Below are 24,319 nucleotides of genomic sequence, written 5' to 3'. Positions count from 1 at the left end.
TCCTTTCTTGAAAAGGAGAGCTTCTTTGATTTTAGAAAATTAAAAGACGTCACTGAGTACTCCTTTTTGCTAGATCTAACATCAACATCTGATGAATATGACCTTGACTGTAACTTTGATGATGATCAAAGAATTATTGATCTTAATGTTGAAAATGAAGAAGTTCATAGAGATACTAGCATTCAATATTCCAGGCGACAAGAGTCTAATCCTCTATGTGCACTTGAAAAATATTCTAACATTCCAACTAGACAATCATCCCGAGTCTCGAGGCCTCCAGGAAAGTTTGTATCATACGAGTCTTTCTCACCCACATATAGGGCAGTTATTGCATTAATTCACTCATATGAAGAACCATCCACATATTTTCAAGCAAAAAATGATATCAAATGGATAGAAGCCATGAAAGCTGAATTAGATGCACTTGAAAAGGCTTCTACATGAAATATTCAAGATCTTCCTCTAGGGAAGAAAACTATAGGATGTAGATGGGTTTATAAAATTAAAACCAAGAGTGATGGTACTCTTAAAAGATATAAATCTCGTTTAGTAGCTAAAGGTTATGCCCAAGAATATGGGATTGATTATGAAGAAACCTTTGCTCTGGTGGCTCGTATGACTACTGTCTGAACCTTAATTGCCTTACCTTATATCAAAAAATGGTCTATTTTTCAAATGGATGTCAAAAATGCTTTTTTAAATGGAAAGCTAGTTGAAGAAGTATACATGGAACCCCCTCCTGGTCTAAGTATTCCTAAGGGTAAAGTCATTTGCTTAGAAAAAACTCTTTATGGACTTAAACAAGCACCAAAAGCTTGGTATGATAGGTTTAGTCGTGTTATGATTGATATTGGTTTTTAATTCTGTTTAACTGACACTGCTTTATTTATTAAGAATTTTGATGCAGGGATCATTGTGCTTCTTCTCTATGTGGATGATATGATCATCACCGGAAGCGATAAACAGAGAGTTGAAACAATCAAAACACTTCTTAAATCTCATTTTAAAATGATTGATTTGGGCTTGTTAAGATATTTTTTAGGCATTGAAGTTGCTTATTCTCCTAGAAGATATTTATTATCTCAGACTAAATTTGCTTTTGATATTGTTTTGAGGCCTGCTATTACTAATGATAAGAAAGTTGACACTCTGGAAGTTGTTAATGTTAAAATGAAGATTGATGATGGAGAACTTCTTGCAGACCCTATTCCTTACAGACAGCTTGTCGGGGCATTTTCCTATTTATCCATTACCAGACCAGATATAGCACATGTTGTTCACACAGCAAGTCAATTTCAACATGCTCCTACTTCTATTCATATGGGAGCAGTCATGCGTATTATCAGATACATCAAGTCCTCTCTTTCACGAGGACTTTTCTTATCTTCCTCCTCTTCTCTTGATTTAATTGCATATATTGATGCTGATTGGGGAGGTGATCCCAATAACAGACACTCAAGCACTGGCTTTTGTATCTTTTTAGGGGAATCATTAATCTCGTGGAGGTGTAAAAAGCAGCATAAGGTATCTCTCTCATCCACCGAAGCTGAATACAGAGCCATGGCAACCACGACCATGGAAGTAGTTTGGCTCCGACGACTGCTTGCAGACATGGGAGCTGAAGCAACAAAGGCTTCACAAATGTGTTGTGACAACAAAAGTGTAATCTACATTGCCAGTCACAGAACATTCCACGAATGCACCAAACACATCGAAATGGATTGTCACTACGTCAGAGAGGAATATCTACACGGGATAATTGATCTGTCATATGTCACTTCAGAATATCAGTTAGCAGACTTCTTTACAAAGCCTCTCGTTGCTCCCCGATTTCACTTTCTCTTAGACAAACTTTCACTCATTGTACCGTAAGTTTGAGGGGGAGTGTTAAAATGTAAAAATGTACATATATATATAATAATATTATATTATTATTATATATATATAAATACATTTTTCATTTCTTTCTTTTCTGTAATTTTTTCCCTTTATTTTTATTTTTTGTCTTTATGTCATCTAGTTCAGTTTGAACTAGAATGACTGTTGCTAGTCAAGTCATGTCCAGACTTGACTAGCAATAGAGTTGTTGGAGTGACACATTCCAACAGCTCTAAATAGAGTTGTTGGACTGTGTCCAACAGCCCTATTGAGTCCTCTTTCAGTTGTGTATATAAAGGAGTGCAGCCCCTCTTGTATTTGATTACAATGCTTCTTAAGCAATTGGTTTTTCATATCAATAAAGAATACATTTTTATTTTTATTTTGTTTCTAGTTATACCCTTTTTAAGGGTTATGCTTTAGTGTCATTCTTGACACTTGCCATTGTGAATCTAAGCTCGTGTTTCGAAGATCCCCATTTCATTTCATTATGTACCTCAAACGTGAGTTCCAACTGTTGAGGAAGGATACAATGGGAATTATAGAGTATCTGAATAAAGTTAAGAGCATTACGGATCAGCTAGCTGTTGTTGGGTGTGAGGTAAGTGATAATGACAAAGTGCAGCAGACTTTAAATGGGCTTGGACAGGAATATCATGATATGGTAACATCTCTACTGTGTTTGCCTGAGCTTCCTAAGTTTGAAGAATTGCGTGCTAAACTTCTGCAATATGAGATGTCATTAAAAGGTTTGGGTGAAGAATCAACCATGCAATCAGGTGCACCAGATGTCTTGGTAACGGGAATGGATTATGAGCGTGGACGAGGAAATGGAAATGTTTTTCGAGGAAAGAATGGGCAAAGAGGTCGTGGAATACTCCCCACTCCCAGTATTGATAGAAATCATGGGTTCCTTCGTTCATCCACAAGCACCAGCAACAATATGGGGAGAGAGAGCGTGGCTGCTGTGAAAATCCTTAATTAAGGGTATTCGGTGGCTTGTCTTTCTCATTAAATAAACACAGGTACAATAGTAGGGTATAAAAATACCCATTATATGATATGTCAAAATTACAACATGCCATTAATGAGCATGTGTTTAAATAAAAGGAGAGCATTCGTTTAAATAAAACGAATTGGGTCTGGATCCTGAGATCTGGACCCAGTCGTGAATGACATCTTTTCACCCTCTCTCAAGTTGTACATGGTTTTGAACCATGAACAACTTGTCTTTTAACATCCAAAATTTGTCCTTGATAAGTCCTTTTGTAAACAAGTTAGCAACTTGATCAGCAGTCCGTACGTATTCTGGTTCAATTTTCTTCTCTTCGACCTTTTGCCTTACAAAGTGTTGATCAATTTCAATATGTTTGGCATGACTGTGGTAGATAGGATTGAATGACATGTTGATAGCACTTTGATTGTCACACAAAAGAATGCTTTTGGAAATGAATTCTCCTACTTCTGTCAATAGGTGTCTGATCCATGTTACTTCGACTGTAGCAGCTGCCATTGATCTATATTCAGCTTCTGTGCTCGACCTGGCTATAGCCTTTTGTTTTCTACTGCTCCAGGAGACAAGATTTAGGCCAATGAAAAGACAGTATCCTGAGACTGACCTATGCTCATCTGGATCTCCTGCCCAATCTGCATCTGTGTAAGTAAGAAGTTCATGCATATGATGGTCATGCATGCTTTTTCTGTACAGAAGACCATCTCCAATAGTTTCCTTCAAATATCGAAGAATGCGTTTAACAGCTTCTATATGCCCAATATGCGGTTCATGCATGAACTGAGATACCAAATTAACAGAATAGACAATGTCAGGCCGAGTGAAGGTAAGATACTGAAGCATTCCTACTATCCTGCGATATCCTGTAGGATCCTCATACAAATCTCCATCTTGGGTACTGAGTTTCTGATGAAGTACACTAGGTGTGCTTAGAGGCTTGCAATCTCTCATACCTGCCTTGCTAAGAACATCAACGGTATACTTATGTTGAGTAAGTGGCATGCCTTCAGGAGTCCTGTCAACTTCTACTCCAACAGAGTATCGCAGTTTACCAAGATCCTTCATCTTGAATCTATGGTTCAAAAGTTTTTTAACCTGTTCAATATGTTCATTAGAGTTACCTGTAATGATAATGTCATCAACATATATCAATAACAGGGTAACTATATCTTTGCATTTGAATATGAAAAGAGAATGGTCTAGAAGAGACCGACTAAAACCATATTTTTCTACTGCAAGAGAAAAACTGTCAAACCAAGATCGAGATGCTTGCTTCAGACCATATATAGCTCTCTTTAACCTAGACACGTATTCTTTAGAGTTCCTTTCTGCATACCTAGTGGGTTGCTCCATGTATACTTCTTCCTTGAGAGTTCCATGTAGAAACGCATTTTTTACATCTAGTTGGCTGAGAATCCATTGGTGCTCAACAGCCAATGACAGTATGATACGAATAGTACCCATTTTCACGACCGGACTAAAGGTCTCATCATAGTCTTGTCCTTGCTCCTATGTGAATCCTTTGGCAACCAGCCTAGCCTTGTATCGCTCGATAGTACCATCTGGCTTATACTTTATCTTATACACCCACTTTGACCCAACCACATTTCGATTGTGTGGTCTGGGAACAATATCCCTAGTGCCACATTCATGAAGAGCCTCAATTTCTTCGTTCATAGCTTCAATCCATCTCTTAGAATTTATTGCTTGGTAAAATGTTGTGGGTTGATCTTCCTTGCCCAAATAAATTAAGAAGAATTGAAAATCCATCGTGAAGTTCTCATAACTAACCCACCTATCAATAGGATGTCAAGGTCGGGTAGACCTTCTGTGAGGAGGTGGCTGAATGGAAACAATAGGAGAATTTTGCTCCTGATTAGAGCTGGGAGGTATCTCCTTCTCACGTCGAGAGTAAACAATGCATTTATACCTTTCGGGGGGCAATAGTGGTTCACAAATCATACTTTCCTAGGTCCTTTGCGCAGCAGTAGGTACGTTTCTCTCATCTCTTTGATTACATTCAGAAGAACAAACACCATTAATAATAGAAAAAAGATCTGAGTTCAACCAAGGGTGATAAACTTCAATTTCAGGAGGAGTGTTAGCATTATGACCAAAATTTGATTCGTCAAACATAATATTTCTGGATATTTTAATGTGCTTGCTCACAGGATCACAACATATGTAGCATTTGTAATCATCAGCATACCCCACAAATTTGCACTTTAAGGCCTTATCCTGAAACTTGTGTTGCATTGAACTGTCAACATGAACATAACATACACACCCGAATAAACGCAAATCATGATAATTTGGATGCACACCATGCAAAGAGAAATAGGGTGATGTTGTATGAAAAGCATCTGCCCAGAAGGTAACTGAAAGATTACTACCATGCATCATGCTCATTGCACTCTCGACAATATGGTGATGCTTCCGTTCAGCAATCTCATTCTGTTGAGGTGTATGAGGGCAAGACACTTGTCTACTTATTCCATTTATCTGGAGAAAATTAATAAAGTCAGTTGAAGAAAATTCTCCCCCTCCATCACATTGGAAACAAATAATATTCTCAGAGAATTGATTTTGAACAAAGGAATGAAAATTCTGAAATAACTTGAAGGTTTCAGATTTACTTTTCATAAATAAGATCCATGTATATCAAGAATAGCTATCAACAAAGATTAGATAATATCTAGTGTCAGAAATGGAAGGAAACGGAGTCAGGCCCCAAACATCAGAATATATCATTTCAAATGGTCTTAAAGCTCTTTTATTAATGGAATGAAAAGGAAGAACATGACTCTTACACTGAAGACAACTAGAACATTTTTTATTATCGACACTTAAATTTAGACTTGACTTAGGAATAAGACTACTTGAAACAAGCTTATCAATAAAGCGACTAGACAACCATGCCAAAGATTCGGCTCAATACATTCAGCAAGATTAAAAACACTCTCAGGAAGAACTGAAGACGATGATGTAAGCTTCAAGATGGAATCAACAGGTTGAACACGAGAGAAAGGATTCTCTTGGAACATGTACATAATCCCTTCACATTTTCCTTCAGCGAACGTTTCTCTCGTGTGAAGGTCCTTAACATAAAGAGAAGGAGTAAACTCAACTGAAGCATTAATGTTATCTACAAGCTTAAAGATATCAGGAGCATGAATGACATTTGAAAGAGCAAGGGAAGAGTTGGACATAGGAATTACAGAATTTTCAATGTGTGAAATATGGTGGTGAGACCCATCTCTAGTGACTACTATTTCTACCAACATAAGGAACAAGATTTAGGAGCTTACCAGCATCACCGGTGACATGAGTGGTTGCACCAGAATCAGCATACCAAGTGCCTTGGTTATTCTGTTTGATATTCAATTCGGCCAAGGCAGATAAATGACAACTCTTTAACTTCTCCACTATTCTTCAATGTATTTGTTCCCTTTCTTGTCTCCAGTTGCTTTCCTCTATTTTGCGAGTTAAACCAACAATTTGCCATTATGTGCCCATTTTTGTTGCAGAGAAAGCAGATAGGTATTGTCCTTTGCCTTTGCCCATTAGGAGGAATATTGGGTGTAAGTAATATTCCACGACTTCCTTGTCCATTTCTTTCTTGACCCCCTCTTTCTCGAAAATCATACCTACCACATCCTCATCCATAGGTTGTCTGTGGCAAGAACATCGTGTGCTCCAACATGAGCATGAGTGTCTTCAGAAAATCCCTTCAAGGTCATCTCATATTGTAAAAGCTTGGCACGAAGATCTTCAAATGTAGGTAAATCTGGCAAACACAATAGGGAAGTAACCATCATATGATAATCTGATCCCAGGCCATTCAAAGTTTGTTGCACCATATCTTTGTCACTAACTGCGCATCCCACAATGGCCAATTGATTTGTAATAGTCTTTATTTTGTTCAAGTACTCCATAATAGTCATGAAGTCCTTCCTTAGCATTTGAAACTCTTTCTTTAAAAACAATAATCTGGCCTGAGAAACTTGAGAATATGTTTGAACCAATCGATGCCATAATTGCATTGTTGAGCAGTCATCTGGAATTGCCACAAGTACTTCCTGTGACAATGCATAAGTGATATAGGCAACCAACGCCTGATCTTGCTTAATCCAAGATACATACTCAGGATTTCTAACATAGGTAATAGAAAGATCTCCCTCACCATTCTTTTCTTCTTGTAGTATGAATTTTGGAGGAACAGAACCATCCAGATGTCTGAAAAGGTCTTGACTTCTTATGAATGGTATGATTTGTCGCTTCCAAGTTAGAAAATTGGAATTGTTTAGTTTCTCTTACATGATTTGGCTAAGAAAGATTGAGGAAGGGCCGGGTTGAGAATGAGAAAATGAGTTCATATTCTATTGAAACCGAAAACAAGAAAGAATAAGAAATAGGAAACAAGAAAATGGCTTTACGACAAAGACCCAACTACTATTGAATTCTAATATAATTCAGAAAAGAAATTTAATATCAATGAATTTTGCCTCTCTTTTTTTTTATAGTGAAAACCCGAGGCAGAAAATTGGAACTGTGCAGTAAAGAATCTGTTCTGAATAAAATTCAATCAGTAAGAGATACGTTATTTTAAAAATAACTTTTTTCCTTTCACAGTTATGATAAAATAGACAAATAGAACAAAACAGAGATAAACATGTGAAACTGATCTGGGATCTCATCCAGATCAGAAACTGATCTGACGTCAATATGCAAAAGAGTTTCACGTGATCCTTTTCAACTTTTGAAATCACGCATAGATCAAAATGTGATCTTGTGTGATTGCTTTAGCAATGGATGGGTAAGATCACGTGCAGCAATGTGAAAGGAAGAGTGGTAGACAGACACAAAAATAATAGGCAATGAGAGGAGAAGAAAATATGGCAACGTGAAGTGAAAAGAAGAGTGGTAGACAGACAAAAAATTAATAGGCAATGAGAAGAGAAGAAAATATGGCAACGTGAAGTTTCAGATTTTAGGAAATAGGAGAAACATGTTGGCTTGAATAAAGAGCTACTTAAGAAAGAGAACAAAAGAGATCTCAGATGAATTGAAGATTTGAAGACAAAAGGAATAAGGGAAACTGATACCTTAGAAGAAGACGACAAGGCAGTCATAAGAGAAACTGATCTTCAAGATTGAACCTGGCTCTGATACCATGATAGAAATCATGGGTTCCTTCGTTCATCCACAAGCACCAACAACAGTATTTAGAGAGAGCGTGGCTGCTGTGAAAATCCCTAATTAGGGTATTTGATGGCTTGTCTTTCTCATTAAATAAACACAGGTACAATAGTAGGGTACGAAAATACCCATTACATAATATGTCAAAATTGCAACATGTCATTAATGAACATGTGTTTAAATAAAAGGAGAGCATTCATTTAAATAAAACGAATTGGGTCTGGCAGTCGTGAATGACATCATCTTTTCAAGTATTTCACCATATCCTAATGCTGGAGGACAAGGGTCAAGAACTATTCCTACTTGCTTTCTGTGCAATAAGAAGGGTCACATCAAGGCAAATTGCTGGTTCAATCCAAAGAATAAAGGCAAAGGTATGAGCAGTGAAACTAAGATGGTAGCAGATGCCACAAGGCTCGGGGGAGAGATAAAAGAGCTTTTAATGTCAGCCTTGGCGAGATTGAATTTGAAGCAGAATGAACAAGGAGCTTAGTACGTAGACTTTGGGGCAGCGACTCACGTGACAGGTGATGCGGGTAAGCTCTCGAATCCTATTCCTTACTCTGGTAAAAATAGTATAGTCACTGGGGACGGATCTCATCACCTTATTTCTCATGTTGGAAATTCTTTTATTCCCTTGTCAAAATCCTCCATTGAGCTTTCCAACGTTGTTCTCGCTCTCAACATAAAAAAGAATATCATATCTGCTTCTAAACTTGTTGATGATGAAAATGTCTCTGTTGAATTCACTCCTTCTGTCTATGTCAAGGATCTTCACACGAGGAAAACGTTCGCTGAAGGAAAAAGAAAGGGAAACATGTATGTCATTCGAGAAGAGCCTTCTACTTGTGCTGATTTCAGTAGTCCTTCCCCTTCGAAGCTCTCATCCAAATCTGTCCTTAGTGTTTATGAATGTAATAAGCCAAATTTTTGGCATGAGCGTCTTGGGCATTGTAGTTAGCGTTTTATTGAAAGACTTGTAATCGATGGTCTCATTCCCCAGTCTAGTTTCATTTCAGGAGGGAATGATGTTAAGTGTTCTAGTTGTTGTCCATGTAAGAGTCATGTCTTACCTTTTCATCAAATCAATAAAAGAGCTTTGAAACCTTTTGAAATCATATGTTTAGATGTTTGGGGACCAACTCCCATCGCTTCTTGTTCTGAAAGTAGATATTATCTCATATTTGTTGATATTTATTCTCGTTTTACCTGGATATTCTTTATGAAATGCAAATCTGAGGTCTTTAAATTGTTCTGTCATTTTCATGCCTATGTCAAAAATTTCTCTGAGAACATCATGTATTTCCAATGTGATGGAGGTGGAGAATTCTCCTCAAATGACTTCATTAATTTTCTCCAAAGTAATGGAATAAAGAGGAGAGTGTCTTTGCCCTCATACACCTTAGCAAAATGAGAACGCTGAAAGGAAGCATTGTCATATTGTTGAAAGTGGGATGAGTATATTGCATGACAGCAATCTTCCCATGAATTTATGGACAGAGGCATTTCACTCCACAGTCTATGTTATAAATCGATTGCCCATGACTGTACTAGAAAATAAATCCCCCCATTTTACATTGTTTGGTGAACATCCGGATTATACTAATCTGCGAATTTTTTGTTGTGTTTGTTATGTGCATACTGAAAGTTCTTTGAGAAATAAGTTTCAGGAAAAGGCTTCAAAATGCAAATTTGTTGGCTATGCAGATGATCATAAGGGGTACAGATGTTATGATCCCACAACCAAGCGAATTAAAATTTCCAGAAATGTTGTGTTCGATGAGTTAAATTTGATTGCAGGTCTAAGATGACTCCTAGATTAGACAAGAATGTTGAGATGTATCATCCATGGTTGAGTGCAGATCTCTTTGTGAGTTGTAATGGAACTTGCTCTCATAGTTGTGATCAAAGGGGGATGAACAGTGGACAGGAAGAAGCACAACAAAGTCAGATTTGTGTACCTTCTGTTTCAGAGATTGGGGTAGATAGATACAAGGGTGTTGTTTACACCAGGTGAGGACAAGACCCTAAATCTGACACTTGCCATGAAATTGGTGAAGCAGCAGAATCTCATGATAGTACATGTCAAGAGTCAATTGGTCCCACAGAGCAGGTTGTTCTCAGAAGATCAAACAGAATTCGACACCCTATTCAAAAATGGGTTAGTTATGAAAAATTTTCTTTGTATTTTCAATTGTTTTTATCGTCTCTGGAAAAGGAAAATACTCCTGTCAGTTTTTACCAGGCGGTAAATTCAAAGAAATGGATTGAGGCAATGAATGAAGAAATAGAAGCACTCCATGAGTGTAACACTTGGGAGATTGTTCCTAGGCCAGTTGATAAAAATGTGGTGGGCTCGAAATGGGTTTATAAAATAAAATATAAACCTGATGGAAGTGTGAAAAGATATAAAGCAAGACTTGCGGCTAGGGGATTCACGCAGGAGTACGGGCAAGACTATGATGAAACCTTCAGTCCAGTTGTAAAAATGGGAACCATTCGAATAGTGTTAACCTTGATTGTAGAGCACGAATGGTTAGTAAACCAGTTGGATGTTAAAAATGCATTTTTGCATGGGACTTTAAAGGAAGAAGTTTACATTGAGCAACCCATTGGGTATACAGAAGGGGACCCGAAGGAGTATGTTTGTAAGTTACAGAGAGCAATTTACGGGCTGAAACAAGCATCTCGATCATGGTTCGAGAGTTTCTCGCTTCAGATTCGAAAGAATGGTTTCCAGCGATCGTTATTGGATCACTCCCTATTTATTTACAGAGATGATACGACGATCACCTTACTATTGATATATGTGGATGATATCATTGTCACAGGGAATTCCAAGTTACACAGATGTCACCAAGAAGTTTCTGCATCAAAAGTTTAAAATGAAGGATCTTGGAGAACTGCGATATTTTCCTAGAGTGGAAGTTGACAGAAAAGGAGATACATTGACTCTTACTCAACATAAGTACACGTTGGATGTTCTTGCTAAAGCGGGAATGCAAGATTGTCGTCCCCTAGCAACTCCAAGTATACTCCATCAGAAGTTGAGCACTCAAGACGGAGATATATATGAGGACTCAACTAAGTATCGTAGTATAGTTGGGATGTTGCAATATCTTACTTTTACTCGACCTGATATAGTCTATTCTGTCAACCAGGTATCCCAATACATGCATGAACCACGCACTAGGCACATAGAGGCCGTTAAGAGGATCCTAAGATATTTGAAGGGAACAGTTAAGGATGGCCTTGTTTATAGAAGAACAAGTTCAGTTAAGAAAGGGCATGAAATTCTCACCTATACTGATGTTGATTGGGCGGGAGACCCTAATGAAAGAAGATCAATATCTGGGTACTGCGTGTTCATTGGAAACTATTTGGTTGCCTGGAGTAGCAAAAAGCAAAAGGTTGTTGCTAGGCGAGTATGGAAGCCGAATATTGATCCATGGTTGCAGCCACTACTGAGGTAATATGGATCAGACACTTATTGACAGAAGTGGGAGAATCGATTGTCGAATCACTTCTATTGTGTAATAACCAAAGAGCTATTAGTATGTCTTTTAATCCCATATATCACAGTCGAGCAAAGCATATTGAAATAGATCAACATTTCGTCAAGCAAAAGATTGAAGAAAAGGAAATCGAGCCACTATTTGGTCGACTGAAGAACAGCTTGCAAATGTTTTTACAAAATGCTTGACCCAAGATCGTTTTTGAAAGTTAAAAGGCAAGTTGTTCATGATTCAAGACCATGAACAACTTGAGGGAGGATGAAAAGATGTGTTTATGTAGATTGGATCAGATCCAGTGAATCTGATCTGATCCATCCATTTTATATGATGTGCCACTTATTAATGGCACTATTGTATTACACTGTAATTTAAAAAGGCACTTTTGTACCCTAATTATAAAGTATATATTATGAATAGAAGTCTCACACGACCCACTTTTGGGCGTTGTGTTTTTTCCATCTGTCGTGGCTCCTCCCTCTCTCTATCTCCTTCCTGTCGCAAGTGATGCTAGCTGATTTTCTATCAGTTGGGTTGTCACCCTAATAGTCCATTTGGATTTACAATAAAAAACAAAAAAATAAATAAAACAAAAAAAGACCTTACAGTCCCTAATAGACTATACTAAAATACATATTATGAAATGACCAAAATACTCTTAATATATGTATATTATATAAATATATGTATATCAATTAGGTATAAATATATACGCAATATTTTAACACTCCACCTCAAACTTACACTGAAATTACCAAAAGTTTGCTAAGAAGATACAATAATCTTGGTAGAGGAAGAGCTTTGGTGAAGAAGTCCGCAATCTGAAACTTGAACTGAACATATGGTAAAGTAATTATCCCCTTCAAGTATTCTTCTCGAACATAGTGACAATCCATCTCAATATGTTTCATTCGCTTATGAAATGTATGATTGGTGGCTATATATATAGCACTTTTGTTATCACAGCATAATTTTGAAGGTTTTGAAACATCAACACTCATATCTGAATGTAATGATCTCATCAACATGATCTCGATGGTTGTTGTAGTCATCGCCCTATACTCAGCTTCCGTGAAAGATAAAAAACACTTTTTCTTGTTTTTTGCATCGCCAAGAAATGAGAGAATCACCTACAAACACACAAAAACCTATAATTCAGTAACGGTTATTGAGATCTTCTCCTCAGTCAAAATCAGTATAAGCAATAAGATTTAAAGATGATGAAGAGGATAAGAATAACCCTTTAGATACAGTTTTCTTTATGTATCGAACTATTCTTAATAAAGTACGCATATGAACCGATGTGGGTGCATGTTGAAACTGACTTAGTATGTACAGCATGTGCAATGTCTGGCCTTGCAATAGATAGGTACATTAATAATTCGATAAGTTGCCTATAAGGAGTTGCATCATCTAATAACACTTCATTTTCGGCTCTCATTTTAGCATTTATCACTTCAGGAGTATCAGCATATTTTATGTCAGTGATTCCCAAATGCACAACAATATCAGCTGCAAACTTGATTTGAGACAAAATGTACCCACCTGTCAAGTATGCTACTTCAATTCCTAAAAAATATCAAAGTCAGTTATATCAAAAGATTTTCTAAGTATAATTTTAATTTCTTTAATTTCCTTCTTATCATTCCCAGTGATGATCATATCACCAACATACAAAAGCATAATGATAAGTGAGGTACCTGTAGATCTATGTCACATGGGTGCGGGTGCGGGTGCGGCACTTTCAAAAAACTTGGGTGCGGGGTGCGGCAAATATATATATATATATATATATATATATATATATATATATATATATATATATATATATATATATATATATAATGTCCAAAAGGTGGACATAAATGACCCTGAGTGTGTTGACCGCACCCAAGGTCAGGTTGACCGCACCGGGTGCCACACCCACGTTGCATCACATCGACGTGGGTGCGGCACCCAGTTGGCCGAGTCCCATGTGACAGCGGTAGATCTTACAAAAAGAGCAGTGTCAGTGTAACAAGATTTAAATCCAAGATTCAACACAGCTTCACTAAAACGATCATATCATGCTTTAGGAGCTTGTTTAAGCCCATATAAAGCTTTTTGAAAACGAAGAACTATTTCATTTACAATAGTTAGACCAGGGGGAGGATCTATGTACACTTCTTCATTTAAATTTTCATTTAAGAAAGCATTCTTAACGTTTAACTGATATATAGGTTATTTTCTAATGGACGCTACTGCACTAGAGTCCTGACTGTGGTCATGCGAGCTACTGGGGCAAATGTTTTCTCATAATCTATTCTATAATCCTGAGAGTATCTTTTTGCAACTAAACTTACTTTATATCTTTCTAAGGATCCGTCACTCTTTTCTTGACTTTAAAAACCCATTTGCATCGTATTGTCTTTTTCTCCTTGGAAAGAGGTTGAATTGCTCAAGTATAGGCCTTGTGTAATGCATCTAATTCTATTTTCATAGCTTCTACCCATTCTTTTATATTTTTAGCTTCTTTGTAGTTAGATGGTTCATGATATGAATGAGTTGCTAGAAAGCAAGCCCTATAGTTTGGATAAAATGATTCATAACAGACAAACCTATTTGGAGGCATATGCATTCGTTCAAATCTTCTAACAGTAGATTCTTCGATATTTGTTGATTGGTTATACCTTTCAAAAGCACATGGATGTTCCCCATTATCTCGTCTAGAGTATTGTAAGAGATTATAAGTTGGTTCTCTTTTTTCACTTGATTCATTAATAGACTCAAAATTATCAATATCATTATTATCAATAATTTCATTATTTAATTTAGGTAACAAATCAAATAAGAAGGCATACTCGGATTCTTCCTTAGGTTTTTCAAAATTAAATTGATTTTCATTTTCAAGAAATGTTACATTTCTAGAGAAATAAAGTTGATCATTTGTTGGATCATAACACCAATAGCCTTTTTATTTGGGGCATATCCAAGAAAAACACATTTTATAGTTTTAGGAGAGAGTTTATTATATTTTTCAAGAAGCACAAAACATTTACATCCTAATACCCTTAATCTTTTCAAATTGAGAGAGATTTTAAAAAGTTTTTCAATAGGGGATTTATTTTCCAAAGTTTGAGAAGACAATCTATTTATTAGATTTACAACGGTGAGAGTGACTTTGGATCCAAAAAAAAATTGAAAATTCTTTTGAAATGATTAGGGTCCTAGTAGTTTCAATAATGTGTTGATGCTTTCTTTCGGAAATACCATTTTGTTGGGGGGTCATAGCACAAGATCTTTGGTGTAAAATACCATGAGTGTTATATAGAATTGAAATTCATTTGAAAAAAACTCTCCTCCTGAGTCGGAGCGAAAGACTTTAATATTTGTTTTAAATTAATTTTTAACTAGATTATGAAAAAAATTTAAAACAAGAAAAAACTTCAGATTTGAGTTCAAGGAAGTATATTCAAGTATGTCTACTAAAATCATCTATGAATGTAACATAATATGAATAACCATCTTTTGACATAATGGGAGTGAGACTCCATACATCCGAATGCACTAATTCAAAATTTTCATTAGTCAAGGAAGTTCTAGATCCAAAAGGCATCATTTGCATTTTTTCATGTATACAATCTTCACATACAATTTTTTTATCCTTACAAAATTTTTCCAAAAATGAAAAATGAGATAATTTGGACATACTTGGGTGTCCTAATCTTTTATGCCAAAAATCTAAATTAATGTCTTTGACATGATTACAATAAGAGTTTTTGGTTAAACATAAGAAATCCATATAATAAAGATCTCTTATTCTATGGCCTTACTCAATCAGCTTCCCTGACTGGAGATCCTTCACCCAACAATCTTTAGATGAGAAGAATACTTTACACCCATAATCTGAAATTTGAGATACCGAAAAAATGTTTAAATTTAATTTTGGAATAACCCACATATTTAGAACAAAAAAATTTTTTGAGATATTGTTGTGGTTTCCTGTACTTTTAACTTTCAAAGAAGTACCATCAGTGGTTGATACACATGAAAAATATGAATTAGTGCAATCAGATAATAGAGACTCATTATAAGCCATGTGAAGAGAGGCTTCTGAATTCAAAATCCAATAAGACTTACCCGTATGAGAAGAAGAGGAGATGGCAGCGTCGGATGTAGGAGTGGCTTTAAGAATTTGTGAGATGGTATCTGTTGTTTGGGCAATTATCAAATCATTGAAGTTGCCCCCTTTCTTTGATTCTTGAGATCTTCACTTACGGCGGCCACTTTCTTGAACTTGAGACAACCTGGTCTTATAGGACCCGGTTCCTTACAATGATGACAAATAATTTTACCTTTGTATCCTCCCCCATTATATCCTTCCCCATTGAATTTTTTTTCAAAGTGAGGTGGTTTATAAGTTTTTACAAAAAAATTGGGACTTGATACGACAAGAACCTCATCATTAGACTTGTGCATTCTAAGTCTTGTTTGTTCTTGGCAAATTTGAGCAAAAACCTCACTTATAGGAGTCGAAGTCCTATGAAGCAAGAAGGACCTAACTTTCTCAAATTCTGGTCGAACACCGTAAAGAAAAAAGAAATTCTCTTTCAACTTGTAATTTCCTTATTTCAATAGCCGAACCTTCCCATTTTGGTTCTAACATAGCTAGTTCATCCCAAATGAGAGATAAAATACCATAAAAGTCTCTTACAATTTTATCTCCTTGTTTGGTATTATGTACCTTGTCTTGAAGATAAAATAGCATATCCATATCCTTTTGGATAAAGGTGCTCTTTAGGAAAATTCATGCATCACATGCCCTTTTAAATTTGATGGTGTTGGTGGCGATTTTGAACTTCATGGTATTCATGAACCATGAGAGAATTTCAGCATTGCTAACTTCCCAATCCTCTAACTTGTTTTGATATTCTTGCAAAGCTTTCTCTTTTTCTTCTTCGAATAGAGCTTTGACTTGATCTCATTCTCTTCTTGTCAATTTAAGTTGAGGTTAATTAGTGGTTCTACTAACAAAACCCCAAAGCTTTTTACCATTGATGTGATTTTTCATAGCGGTCATTCACTTCGAATAGTTGTTTTCGTTGAGCTTATAGGAGATGACGGAGGTGAATCTCTTTCTCCCATAATGAAGAAGACTTGTGTAGAAGGAATGATCGAGGACTAAAGGTTGAAGAGCACCACCACGAGGAGAGCAATCCCAAGACAGCTTTCACTACTCCAAGAGCCTAGCTCTGATACCATGTAATGAAACAAGAGTACACAATTACAATCCCAACCAAGGGCTACACAAGTGTACAAATATAATATGGTCTCTAATGGACCGCTGACAATCTCACAAAAGAGATACACAAAAGCACGAAATCCACAAGAGCACAAAGGCACAAAGCCCCCAAGAGCACAATAGAAAAATAAATATTGTATTAGCACTTGAAATGCTTTAGAAAAGCATGAGTTTACGTAGAGAGGTGAGATCTTTTAAGGGAGGCAGTCCAACGACTAGTTGGACTGTCACCCCAACAGTCCATTTGGATTTACAATAAAAACAAAAAAATAAATAAAACAAAAAAAGGGCTTAGAGTAAAATATATATTATGAAATGACCAAAATACCCCTGATATATGTATATTGTATAAATATACGTATATCAGTTAGGTATAAATATATACACAATATTTTAACACTTCCCCTCAAACTATGGTGAAATCACTGAAAGTTTGTTAAGAAGATACAAGAATCTTGGTAGAGGAAGAGTTTTGGAGAAGAAGTCCGCAATATGAAACTCGGATTGAACATATGGTAAAGTAATTGTCTCCTTCAAGTATTTTTCTCGAACATAGTGACAATCCATCTCAATATGTTTTGTTCGCTCATGAAATGTGCAATTGGTGGCTATATATATAACACTTTTGTTATCACAGCATAAATTTGAAGATTCTGAAACACCAACACCCATATCCAAAAGTATTGATCTCATCAACATGACCTCAGTGGTTGTTGTAGCTATCGCCCTATACTCAGCTTCCGTAGAAGATAAAGACTTTTTGTTTTGTTTTTTGCATCGCCAAGAAATAAGAGAATCACTTTGAGTGACGGTTATTGAGATCTCCTTCGCAGTTAGAATTAGTATAAGAAATAAGATTTAAATATGATGAAGAGGATAAGAATAGCCCTTTAGATATAGTTTCTTGATATATCGAATTATTCTTAATACGGCACTTATGTGAACCGATGTGGGTGCATATTGAAACTTACTTGCAGTATGTAATGTAATGTATGCGCAATGTCTTGCCTAGTAATAGATAAGTACATTAAAATCTGATAAGTTGCCTATAAGGAGTTGGATCATCTAACAACACTCTGTCTTTAACTATCATTTTAGCATTTATCACTTCAGGAGTACGCATATTTTGTGTCAGTGATTCCCGAATGTGCAATAATAACAGCTGCAAACTTGATTTAAAACAAAATGTACTCTCTTGGTGAGGATATTGAGCTAAGAAAGGAACAAATGGAAAAAGAGCAGTTTAACAATTTTTGAAAGGGCTTAGGCCCGAATTTGAACAAGATCTTCTCTCCTCCATCGATCTAAATCTTTTTCCTTGGAAGACACCGTTGCCGAAATATGCCAAGAAGAAACTTGTCTTGGTATAATTAAAAGAGAAGATGAAGTGTCGGTCATTTCTAAACCTAACAATTATGTGAAATAACAATTTGGGAGGCAAAATAGTTATAGTGATAGCTATAAAAAGGTTATGTGCCATCAATGCCATGAACCAGGGTGTAAGAAAAGGTATATCAGATTCGTGTGGAACACCACAAATGCATTTCAGCTCGAAGAGGAAAAAAGAAAGAGAGAGAGAGGTGCACAGTAGAAAAATCGGCAGCCATCCGTAAAGGATGCCTAGCCCTAATCTCATATATGCTATGTCACAGGGATTCGGCTAGCAGGGTGCCGCACCCGCGTCGACGCGACTCGACGCGAGTGCGGGTGCGGCACCGGGTGCGGTCAACACAATCCTGGGTGCGTTGACCGCACCCAGGATCATTTATGTCCTTTTTCGGATTTTTTTTTTTTTAAAAAATTGCCCTATGATATGGGCTGCGAAAATTTAAAAAAAAAAAATCTGCTGACAGCAGTTGTCAGCTCCTGACTTTTCAATGATGGTGGTAGCCTTGCTTGTGCTATCGTGCAGCTGTATATAAAAAAAAATCTCCTGACAGCAGCTGACTTTTCAATGATGGTGGTAGCCTTGCTTGTGCTATCGTGCAGTTGTATATAAAAAAAATCTGCTGACAGCAGCTGTCAGCTGCTGTCAGCTCCTGACTTTTCAATGATGGTGGTAGCCTTGCTTGTGCTATCGTGCAGCTGTATATAAAAAAAAAATCTGCTGACAGCTGCTGTCAGCTCCTGACTTTTCAATGATGGTGGTAGCCTTGCTTGTGCTATCGTGTATCTGTATATAAAATGAAATTTGAAAAAACCCGCCCCCCGACCCCTTATATATATATTTACATTTTTGCCCCTGCCGCACCCCCGCACCCGGGTTTTTTGGAAGTGCCGAATCCCCGCACCCGCACCCGCGCCCGCACCCGCACCCATGTGACATAGCATATATGAAAGCAAATATTACAATAGGTTTAAAATACAAATAATTTACAGAATTGCCATTACATAAAGAAACTCATTCTTAATATGAATAGACGCACGGATCTGGCTCAGATTCAGATACGATGACGTCAAGAACACATTTTATCACCCTCCCTCAAGTTGTGCATGGTCATGAATCATGGACAACTTGTTCTTCAAGAACCAAAATTGATGCTTTGTTAGGATTTGGTGAACAAATCGGCAACTTGGCTTTCTGTACGAATGTGACAAGGTTCAATCTTTGTCTTCAACCTTCTGTCTGATGAAATGTTGATCTATCTCGATGTGCTTTGTGCGACCATGCTGTATAAGATTATGAGCAATGTTAATAGCACTCTGCTTATCACATAAAAGAAATGATTGTGAGATTCTTTCTCCAAGGTCTGCAAGAAGATGTCTGACCCACGTAGCTTCAGCTGTCCCAGCTGCCATAGATCTATATTCAGCTTCAGTATTGGACCTAGCAATGGCTCTTTGCTTTCTGCTACTCCACGACACCAAATTTTTTTCAATGAATATACAATACCCAAAAACAAACCGCCTTTCATCAGGATCCCCAACCCAATATGCATCAGTATAAGTGATAATCTCATGTTCCTTATTGTCAATGCAATTTCTTTGATAAAGAAGACTGTCACCAATAGTTCCTTTCAAAAATCTTAAAATTCTTTTCATGGCTTCAACATGGCCAATTCTTGGTTCATCCATGAATTGAGAAACTTGATTAACAGAGTACACAATGTTTGGCCTGGTAAAAGTAAGATACTGAAGCATTCCAACGATACTCTGATATTTGGTCGGATCATCATATAAATCTCCGTCATAGGAACTCAGTTTTTGATGCAGAATACAAGGTGTGCTTAGGGGTTTACAATTTGACATACCTGCTTTGCTCAAAAGATTAAAAGTATATTTATGTTGAGTAAGAGTTAAAACATTATTTCTTCTATCTACTTCAACCCCGAGAAAATATCTTAAATCACCAAGATCTTTCATCTTGAAATTTTGCATCAATAATTCTTTCACAATCTGTATATGACTGTTAGAACTTCCTATAAGAATAATGTCATCAACATAGATAAGTAATAAAGTAGTGACATCTTTATCCTTGAAAATGAAGAAAGAATGATCAAGAGAGCATCTGTGAAAACCATAGTTTTGAATTTTGAGAGAAAAACTCTCAAACCAAGAATGAGAGGCTTGCTTCAATCCATAAAAAGCTCTTTTCAGTTTACAGACATAATTTTTATGTTCTCCTTTAGCATATTCAGGTGGTTGTTCCATGAAGACTTTCTCCTTCAAATCTCCATGTAAGAAGGCATATTTAACATCAAGTTGGCTTAACTACCAACCATAATCAACAGCCAGAGATATAACAACGTGTATTGTTCCCATTTTAACAACAGGACTAAAAGTTTCATCATAGTCTTGCCCATACTCTTGTGTGAAACCACGTGACACAAGTCTTGCTTTATATCTTTCAATACATCCATCAGGTTTATACTTAATCTTGTAAACCCATTTACACCCAACAACATTTTTCTTTTCAGGCCTAGGAACAATTTCCCAGGTTTGACATTTATGAAGAGCATTCATTTCCTCATTCATAGCATTTATCCATTTATGTGATTTAATAGCATGATGAAAGTTGACAGGTTCATCATGTTTTTCTATTTGAGACATGAATAACTGAAAATCCATGGAAAAATTATCATAGCTGACCCATTTCTTAATAGGGTGACGTATCCTTTCAGATCTTCTCAAAGAAGGTTGACCCATATCTTGCACAACATTGTCTGAGACATTATCTCTTGCCCTTCTGACATAAACTTGACCAAAAAATCTCTGAAAATCTCTAGGTACTTCATTTTCAAAAGGATGTGAAGGTTTGAGATATCGTTCGTTTGAATTCAATTCTTCACAAAAGGATTGGCAAGATTCCTTTTGACTATCAAATTGTTCTGCACCTAACTAAGGATCATAAACTTCAACATTTCGAGATGAGTTCTGCTCTTGAACTGATAATATGCTCTCAAAATTTTGTTCATCAAAGATAACATTTCTGGAGATCTTGATACGCTTGGTTACGGGATCATAACATTTGTATCCCTTATAATCATCCGCATATCCAACAAATTTACACTTCATTGCTTTATCCTGAAATTTATTCTTCAAAGACTTGTCAATATGAACATAACAAACACAACCAAAAGTGCGCAAGCTATTATAGTCAGGATGCTTTCCAAGAAGGGTAAAATATGGGGACTTGTCTTCTAAAATTCCCATGGGCAGACGGTTAATCACATGAACTGCAGTATGAAAGGCTTCTGCCAAATATTAATATAAACATTACTATCATGAAGCATATTCATGGCACATTCAACGATATGTCGGTGTTTTCTTCCTGCAACTCCATTCTGTTGAGGGGTGTGTGGACAAGATACATGCCTACTTATCCCATTATTTCGAAGAAAGTCATTTGAAGAATATTCACCATCACATTGGAAATGCACAACATTGGAAGAGAAACGATTCTTAACAAGAGTACAAAAGTCTTGAAACAACCTAAAAACTTCGAACTTGTGTTTCATGAAATATATCCAAGTGAAACGAGAATAGCTATCAATGAATAAAACATAATATTGACTTCCAGATGAAGAACATACAGGAGTTGGCCTCCTTACATCAGAATACACAATTTCAAAGGCCTTTGAGGTTCTTTCATTAACATGATTAAAGGAAAGTACATGACTCTTACATAACTGACAACTTGAACATTTTTTAACATCTAAGACAGAATGAAGACACGACTCTCGAATCAAATTTTTTGACACTAGTTTCTTAATAAAACCATGACTACAATGACTCAACCAACTGTGCCACAGATTTGGCTTATTACATTGAGAAAGACTAAAAACATCTGAATGACAAGAATTAAGACTTTGAGATGTCTGCTCCAAAAAGGGTGACTTTAAGGTAGAAGAAGAATGAGAAGTTGGATTCTCCTTGAAGATGTACATATTTCCTCATCGTTCCCCCTCAGCGAATGTCTCCTTCGTTTGAAGATCCTTAACATACACAAGAGGGAGTAAATTTGACAGAAGAGTTTGTATCATCAACAAGTTTAGATACAAAAACAATATTCTTTTTAATATTGGGAGCAAAAAGAACATTGGATAGGTTAAGAGAAGCGTTAGACAACGGAATTTGTGCATTTCCAACATGAGAAATGTGATGATGTGTTCCGTCTCCAGTGACTATACTACCTTTTTTGAGATAAGGAAATAAACTCAAGAGCTTACCAGCATTACCAGTGACATGAGTGGCGGCTCCAAAATCTACATATCATTCTCCTTGATCATTTTGCTTAAAACTCATCTGCAATAAAGCTGCAAGCAAAAGTTGTTGCATATCTCTAGAAGTTCTCTATCCATCAGATTCCTTTTTATTTTCAGGTTTATTATTATTTCCTTTGTTTTGAGGATTAAACCAACAATCAGCTTTCACATGTCCTTTCTTATTACACTGAAAACATGTAGGCACTCTTTTCTGATTTCCTGCATTAAAAAATCCTGACATGTTCGGAGTAGGAAGAATACCATGTCCTCGACCAAAACTACCTCGACCTCTACCACTTTGAAAACTATTACTTCCTCGCCCAAAACTATGAGATATATCAGATGCCAAGTCATTATGAGAATCTGCATGATTACTTCCTTTTGTCATTACTTTCTTTTGTCAGGTGTTTTATACTCATTTCATACTGAAGAAGTTTAGCTTGAAGATCCTCAAAACTGGGTAACACAGGTAGAACTGATAAAGAAGTAGAGAGAACATGATATTCAGGACCCAGTCCATTAAGAGTTTGCTGCACTTTTTCCTTGTCAGATACCGCACTTCCAACAATGGAAAGCTGATCTGTAACATATTTCACCTTGTTTAAAAACTCCTTAACAGACATTGAGCCTTTTTTGAGTGTCTGAAACTCCCTTTTTAAGAATAAGATTCTTGCCTCTAAAATCTGAGAGTATGTTTGTGCAAGTTTGCTCCATAGTTCTCCAGCGGTACAATCATCCGGTATTGATATCAATACTTCCTGCGATAGCGTGGAAGTAATGTATGTAACCAAGGCCCGGTCTCGCTTCATCCATGCTGTAAAATCAGGGTTAGGAACATATTGAGCAGGAGCATCTCCTTTATCATCCTTCATTTACTGAGAAACGAACTGTGGTGGGACTGGAATTGATCCATCCAGATGCCCAAACAGATCTTGGCTCCTTATGAAAGGAACAATTTGCCTCTTCCAAGTTAGAAAATTAGAGTGATTAAGCTTAACTGATTTAAAAAGTTTGAAGAAAGGCCAGTGAAGGAAGAGGAATCCATTAATAAAGAAAGGAGAGAATAAGGATAAAGCAAAAGGAATGGCACAGATTCAGTCAGGAATAAAAACGCAGCAACAAGATGAATATGTGAATAAGCAAGAAAAAAAGCAGAAGGTTTTAAATAAAACGTGCCCTTTTTTTTTTTTGGGGGGGGGGGGGGGGGGGGGGGGCTATTCCGGACTCAGTCCGTTTCTTTTTTTTTGTTAGAGCAACCAGGCCTGCTATCACAATAATGTGCTGCAAAATATAAGAGTTGACTGAAAATATATGAAAATAAGGAAGAATGGATTCGATCAATAGAAGAAAAAAAAAGTCGACAAAAGAAAATGTCGACAAAAATGATTATCTTAGATTCCAAAATAAAACTGGTTTAATACCAGAAAATCAGATGAATTTTTTTTTTGGATTAGGGCATTTGAAACAAAGGAAAATCGATTTGACGTCAATAGATATATTGAAACTTAAAAAAAAACTTAACGTCAAATGAGAGAAATGATTATCTTCATATCAGTTTTCAGATTCCAAAATAAAACTGGTTTAATACCAGAAAATCAAAGATTTTTTTGGATTAGGGCATTTGAAACAAAGGAAAATCAATTTGACGTCAATAGATATATTGAAACTTAAGGAAAACTTAACGTCAAATGAGAGAAATGCCCTATTTAAGAAAAGAAAAACAGAAAATAAA

The 24,319-nt window shown here is 36.4% G+C and overlaps 1 pseudogene; it reads right to left on the bottom strand.

Moving 5' to 3' along the window:
• The window catches only part of LOC149843078 (pentatricopeptide repeat-containing protein At4g35850, mitochondrial-like), a 51,982-nt pseudogene that overhangs the window by 13,935 nt on the left and 13,728 nt on the right, over positions 1-24,319 (bottom strand).

The sequence above is a fragment of the Nuphar pumila genome, chromosome 3 (genome assembly GCF_984573655.1).
Source record: "Nuphar pumila chromosome 3, dmNupPumi1.hap1.1, whole genome shotgun sequence".
Classification (NCBI taxonomy): domain Eukaryota; kingdom Viridiplantae; phylum Streptophyta; class Magnoliopsida; order Nymphaeales; family Nymphaeaceae; genus Nuphar; species Nuphar pumila.
Note: the sequence above shows the minus strand (reverse complement) of the source record. Positions and strands in the feature narration are given on the sequence as shown.